Source organism: Bubalus bubalis, chromosome 1 (assembly GCF_019923935.1).
Source record: "Bubalus bubalis isolate 160015118507 breed Murrah chromosome 1, NDDB_SH_1, whole genome shotgun sequence".
Classification (NCBI taxonomy): domain Eukaryota; kingdom Metazoa; phylum Chordata; class Mammalia; order Artiodactyla; family Bovidae; genus Bubalus; species Bubalus bubalis.
Window position 1 is genome coordinate 142,498,232 of NC_059157.1, and position 7,677 is coordinate 142,505,908.

The following is a 7,677-nucleotide window of genomic DNA, read 5'->3' on the forward strand; positions in this document are numbered from 1 at the left end:
CCCGGAGGCCCATGTCAGACCTCCAACCTCTAGAACTGCATGTTCCTAAAACAATCCTGTTGTCTCTACATTAAAAATTTATTCTGCCTCTGTTCCCTTCCCCATCCCCACACTGTCCCCTAAATACACACCACTCTCTACTCTTTCACAGCCTCCTGACTTTAGTCCACTCTCCACAGAGCAGCTTGGTTGAGGGGGTTGCTTTCTATCAGCACACAGACTCCCCAGCACCTAGCACATAGAGCCTTTCACCAGCCTCTCCCCGCTTAACCATACCACACTCCCCCTCACTCATGATGTCTCATTCTGAGCAGGCCAAGTTCCTTCCTGCCTGAGGGCCTTGGCAGTGCTGGTCCCCTGGCTGGAGCCATTTCCCAGGATCTTTGTGCCACCGCAGGTGTCTATTTAAATGTCACTTCCTCCGAGGGACCTTCCGTAAGTCTGATCTATAGTATTGGGCCCACCCTCCTCTTGTTCTCTGTGGACTCTTAATTTCTTCAGAAACACATACTCTCTAAAATTTTGTTTGTACTCTTGCTTCTTGTCTATTTCAGCTCACTGAAAAATAGACTTCTAAGGGTCTGGAGGCCTTGTCTATCTTGTACTTGCTGTATCCACGGTTCTTGCTTCATTTGTTCTTGCTTCATTCATTCACGGAATTGCCTGCTTCATTTGTATTTACTGAATAATGATAGATGGATGTGCTTCCCAGGTGATAAAGAATCCACCTGCCAATGCAGGATACACAAGAGATGCAAGTTCAATCCCTGGGTAGGGAAGATCCCTTGGAGGAGGGCACCGCAAGTCACTCCAGTATTCTTGTCTGGTGAATCCCATGGACAGAGGAGCCTGGTGGGCTACAGTCCATAGACTCTCAAAGAGTCGGGCACGATGGAAGTGACTTAGCACTCATGCACACACGCACAGATAGATGGATGAATACATTGCTAGTAGGGCCGAAGCTGGACCAGAGATTAAGATCCTCATGTGAGTGACTGGGTTGAGGGAACCTGATGGGCAAGGAATTCATGCACTTAATACCTGGGCAGACCCTCGTGTCAGAGTGTTTGACAGGTCTCTGCCAGTGCTGCTTACCTCACTTCCAGTCCAGCTTACCAGGTGCGTGGTGTCACCTTCCTGTAAAAAGAAGGAGATGGCTCATGAAATACAGTCTGTTGGTGACAAATGGTGGAACTGAAGAGCAGGAGGCTCCAAGGGGCAGAGCAGTGACAGGTGGAACGGGCAGAAGGGTGGCCAGGACAAGGCAACATGACATCAGGAGGGTGATGACAGGGGCAGCAGCCCTGGAGGGGAGGGGGGCATAGCAAGGAAGGGATGAGCATAGAGCATGGGTGGTCCCTGAGTGTGGGTGAAGGGGCAGGGTGCATGAAAGTGTCACAGAAGGACCACCATGGCCTCTGGGGAGCATTTGTGGGTGACTTTAGGGAGCCCTTGAACAAAAAGGAGGGATTTGGAGTTGGGCTCCAGGTAGTTTTGGTCACTAAGTCTGCACCAGGTCACTTTGTTCCTCCCTATTCACAGTATTGTTGTGATTTTCCCCTTGGAATGAGAAATGGGGTAGAAAAAGAAAGAAAAACAAGTGAAGTCGCTCAGTCGTGTCTGACTCTTTGCGACCCCATGCACTGTAGCCTACCAGGCTCCTCTGTCCATGGGATTTTCGAGGCAAGGATACTGGAGTGGGTTGCCATTCCTTCTCCAGGGGATCTTCCCAACCCAGGGATCGAACCCAGATATCCTGCATTGCAGGCAGACGCTTTACCATCTAAGCCACCAGGGAAGCCATGGGATAGAAGAGGGGAATCCAAAAGCCAAGCATGAAGGTTTTTGTAGTGGGGCTACTTGTCACGTCAGAAGTCTAGGCTGGTTCTGAGCATATGACTGCTGAAGTGGATGTTGTAGTTTTGAGAGCTACAACTGTTTAATCAGGAGGGTTGTGATCTCTTACTGCTCAAAGGAGAGAGTGACTTAAAAACAACTGTGGGACATGCCGTAGGCCAGCTTGTCTTCTACCTGAACATCCAAAGTCTAAAGGTGATTATATGGTCTTTTCCCAAAGACAGGAAGTTACTATTTCAGAGAAAGAAACTCAGATCTTTGAATCTCCTGGTTCTGCAGACAGCAATTAAAGACAGGGGCCTGGGACAGCACCAGTTCAGCCCAAATCACCTCGAGGATACCTGTTTTTGCAGGCAGCAACACTGGAGGAATCATCTCTAGTTGGCCAGAAACCAACTGGTTTCTGGTAGAAGGAGGTCTCAGCTACTATCTAACGGAGTACTAAGGCCGCAGCTGCCGCTGCCGCTGCTAAGTCGCTTCAGTTGTGTCCAACTCTATGAGACCCCAGAGATGGCAGCCCACCAGGCTCCCCTGTCCCTGGGATCTTCCAGGCAAGAACACTGGAGTGGGTTGCCATTTCCTTCTCCAATGCATGAAAGTGAAAAGTGAAAGTGAAGTGACTCAGTTGTGTCCGACTCCTAGCGACCCCATGAACTGCAGCCTACCAGGCTCCTCCGTCCACGGGATTTTCCAGGCAAGAGTACTGGAGTGGGGTGCCATTGCCTTCTCTGACTAAGGCTGCTAACACAGGCCAACTATGCTCAGGAATCCTGCAGCTAGGCAGTTCTTCAAACACTAACCTTGTCATTTCAGAGAAGTTTCATGGTTAGTGTTCTTGGACTTTCCATCTGAATTGAGCGGCAGGCCTTGTGGACAATCAGTCATTTCTTCATTAATTGGCACTTCCTGTGTGCTCAGGGCTGTGCTAGATGCTTTGGGTAGAGGTATAGTTAAAAAGCATTAGAATGGGAGCTGGGAAACCTGGGTACTATCCCTCTGGATCCCCCATTAGTTAGTAGCATGACCTTTGCAAAGTCATGTAACCTGTCTGTGCAAATGTGTAAAAGTCATGTAACCTGTCTGTGCAAATGTCTCTTCTTCATGTGTAAAATGAGAAGAGCGGATTCTGTTTGTTTAAAATCTTCTCTAGGGCTTCCCTGGTGGCTCAGTGGTAAAGAATCTGCCTGCCAATGCAGGAGACATGGGTTTGATATCTGGTCTAGGACGATCCACATACCGAGGAGCAACTAAGCTTGTGTGCCACAACTATCGAGCCTGCGCTCTAGAGTCTGGGAACCATAACTACTGAAGCTCGCGCGGCATACAGCCTGAGCTCTGCAACAAGAGAAGCCACAACAACGAGCAGCCCATGCACACAGCTAGAGAGTAGCCCCTGCTCGCTGCAACTGGAGAAAAAGCCTGTGCAGCAATGAACACCCAGCAGAGCCAAAAATAAAATAATTTTAAAATTTAAAAAAAAATCTCCTCTAGTCCTATAATTCTAGATTCTTCTAAGGAGTAGAAAAATCATAATCTGGAGATTTTTAATTGAATATCCACTAAGTGCAAGAGACTGTGAAAATGTTTGATTCCCCAAATTTCTTGGTTAAAACAGTGGGGAATATTGTTTGCAAGGTTATAATATAAAAGGGACTTCCAAATTATGTGACTAAATTAACAAAGTGTTCCACCCAGAAGAGACTTGGCACAGGAGTTAGATGTGGTGTCATTCTAGGACCCCTGCTAAGGTGAAGCAGAGGGCTGAGTCCTCATAGTTGCCCTGCCCATGTCTTGGAAGTCATATCTCATGGATAATTCATTAAAAAAATCTTAAACCTCTGGATTCATTAAAAAAAAATCAATAACCAGCTCAAGTTGAGTTAAGCAAGATGAAATATTTTGGCACACAACACTGAAATGCCCAGGGATTGGCAGGGGCTGGCACAGTTTGATCCAGGAGCTCAGTGATGTCCCCAGGACTAAGCTTCTCTCCATCTCTCTTGTCTGCTCATCTCCACTCCTTGCTGCCAAGATGGTGCCAGGAGCCCCAGGCCCTTAGCCCGTCTGCACTAATAGCTGCCCCACAGGTCCTGTTAGATTCAGTGGGGAATGTCTTAAAATAAAAAGTGACAATTTGAGCTGGAACTTAAAGGAACTGTGACAACTTACGAGTTTTTGGTGGAACAGAGGAAATAGCCCAGGCAAAGACAGGAGAATAGATGAAAGCTTGGTGTGTTTAGGGAAATCCCAAATTCCAGTTCATCAGAAGCATGTGCAGTGGGCATTAGGGGAAGTAACCAGTCATGTGCCCAATTTTTATCCAGAATTTTAGATAGCATCCATACCCAATTCCACAGTTTGGGCAAAATCTTTCCTTCTAATCCACCTACCTCACTTAAATTCTTTTTATGATTTGAAAATGTCACCAAATAAACTACAAAAGCTTGACAGGAAAAGACTGACACCCCCAGAGTAAACAAGTTGTATTAAGTTTTTAGGAAGAGTAGGCGATGGGTTCATATTTCTCATCCAAATCCTTGGTCCTTTTTGAAAGGCAGAGTGTCAATGGAAGTTTCCACCCCATTGGACCTGGGAGAGATGTTTGCCTTTAAACCTACTAAGGCCCTGACTGTTTTTCTGTCTTGGCTTTGGCTCCCTTGGAATCAGGCCTTGAGATAAGAATTTGAGTGTATGTAGCTTATTAGGTGGGCTTCCCCAGTAGCTCAGCTGGTAAGGAATATGCCTGCAATGCAGGAGACCCCAGTTCAATTCCTGGGTTGGGAAGATCCCCTGGAGGAAGGTATGGCAACCCACTCCAGTACTCTTGCCTGGAGAATCCCCATGGATAAAGGAGCCTGGTGGGCTACAGTCCATGGGGTCACAAAGAGTGGGACATGACTGAGCGTCTAAGCACAGCACAGCAGCTTACTGGGCAGGGATCTCAGGAAACACCAACTGGGGAGTAGGAAAGTGAGACAAGGAAGGTGCTATGGATTGAATTGTATTCCCCACAAATTCATATGTTGAAGTCCTAACCCCTCAATACCTCAAAATGTATCCTTGGGCTTCCCTGGTGGTCCAGTGGTAAAGAATCACCTTGTAATACAAGGGACACAGATTCAATGCCTGGTCTGGGAAGATCCCACATGCTTCAGAGCAGCTAAGCCCACACACTGAACTACTGAAGCCCACACTCCTAGAGCCCAGGCTCCACGACAAGAGAAGTCACCGCAATCAGAAGCCCATGTACTGCAAAGAAGAGTAGCCCCTGCTTGCCACAATTAGAGAAATCCCATGAGACACAGTGAAGACCACTACAGCCAAAAAAAAATAAGTTGACTAACTTAAAAAAAATGTATCCTTATTTGGGACTAGGATATCGCACATGTATGAGTTAAGTTTGGATGAGGTTACGTGGAGTAGAGTGGGCCCTAAACCAAAATAACTAATGTGTTTATCAAAAGGGGAAATTTGGACACAGACACACACGCAGGTAGAATACCATGTGAAAATGAAGGCAGAGATTGGGGTGATACTTCTACAAGCCAAGGAACACCAAAGATTGCAAGCAAACCACCAGAGTTTGGGATACAGGGAGGCAACAGAATTTTTTTTTCCTCACAGCCTTTAGAAGGAACCCACACTGCTGACATTTTGATGTTAGACTTCTAGCCTTCAGAACTATGAGGCAATATGTTTCTGTTCAAGCCACCCAACCTGTGGAACTTTCTTACATTCCTAGAAGACTAACACAGAAGGGAAGGTCCCAATAAGGAATGTGTTATCTAGCAAGTTACCAGTGTGACCAAATATACCTTAATCCCAGATGGAGAGAGAACTCTGCAGACAGTGTAGAACTCAGAATTATCCTGCCAGATACAACTCAACAACAAAAGGACAACACTATTTTAAAATGGACAAGGATAGATATTTCTCCAAAAATACATGCAAATGGCCAGTACAGTACAAGAAAAGATGTTTAACATCTGTCTTAGTCTGTTCCAGCTGCTCTGACAGACTACTATTGACTGGGTGGCTTAAACAGCAGACATCTATTTTTCACAGGTCCAAAGGCTGGATGCCCAGGATCAGGGTGCCAGCATGGTCAGATTCTTGGGCAAGACTCTCTTCCTGATCTACAGATGAATGTCGTCTTGTATTGCATATGAAGGAGAGAGGGAGTGCTACCTCTCTTTCTCTTCCAATAAGGATATTAATCCCATCAAGGGACCCCACACTCATGACCTTATTACTTCCCAAAGTCCCCACCTCAAAATACCATCATATTAAGACTTCAATATATGGATTCTGGGGAACACAAACATTCAGTTCATAGCAACATCATTAGGCATTGCTGCTGCTGCTGCTGCTAAGTCGCTTCAGTCGTGTCCGACTCTGTGCAACCCCATAGACGGCAGCCCACCAGGCTCTCCCCGTCCCTGGGATTCTCCAGGCAAGAACACTGGAGTGGATTGCCATTTCCTTCTCCAATGCATAAAAGTGAAAAGTGAAAGTGAAGTCGCTTAGTCATGTTCGACCCTTCGAGACCCCATGGACTGCAGCCTACCAGGCTCCTCCGTCCATGGGATTTGCCAGGCAAGAGTACTGGAGTGGGGTGCCATCGCCTTCTTCGTCATTAGGCATTAAGATCAGATCAGATCAGATCAGTTGCTCAGTCGTGTCCAACTCTTTGCGACCCCATGAATCGCAGCACGCCAGGCCTCCTTGTCCATCACCAACTCCCGGAGTTCACTCAGACTCACGTCCATCGAGTCAGTGATGCCATCCAGTCATCTCATCCTCTGTCGTCCCCTTCTCCTCCTGCCCCCAATCCCTCCCAGCATCAGAGTCTTTTCCAATGAGTCAACTCTTCACATGAGGTGGCCAAAGTACTGGAGTTTCAGCTTTAGCATCATTCCTTCCAAAGAAATCCCAGGAAATGCAAATCAAAATAGCAATGAAATACCACTTCACACCCACTAGAATGGCTAATAATAAAAAAGATGAGCAATAACAAGTGTTAGAGAAACTGGAATTCTCATACAATGCTGGTGAAAATTTTGGTGTAGCTGCTTTGGAAAACAGTTTTCCAGTTCTTCAAAAAGTTAAGCATAGAGTTATCATATGACCCAGTAATTCCAATCCTTAGATATTTACTCAAGAAAATCAAATTTATATGTCTACACAAAAACATGAATCCAACATTATTCATAGTAGCAAAAGTGAAAACAACCCAAATATCCATGAGTTGATAAATGGATAAACAAAATGTGGTATACCCATAAAATGGAATATTATTTAGCAGTTAAAAGAATGAAGTACTGATACATACCACAACCTGAATGAAATCTTGAAAACATAAGTGAAAGAAGACAGTCACAAAGGGCTACATATTATATGATCCCACTTATATGAAATTCCCCAAAGGACAAATCTGTAGAGACCAAAAGTAGGGTAGTGGTTGCTAGGGGCTGCAGAGAGGGTGGGATGGGGAGTGACTACTACTGGGTTTCTTTTTGGAGTAATGAGAACATTCTGGAATTGAGTAGGAGTGATGGTTGCACAACTGTATGAATATACTAAAAACTGCTAAATTGTACACTTTATAAGTGTGAGTTGTATGGCATGTAAACTGTATCTCAATAAAAAAATGAGACATAAAATTTAAAAATACTCTGCTGCTCAAGGGAGGAGGGAGCTGGAATGTTGATTTGCGAGCTCCTAGCAGTCATTGGTTGAAAGCTGCTCCTGAGATACATTAATTCCCTGGAACTTGTGGCCTGATTCATATGTGGACTCAGGGAGCCAGTACACAAGAAT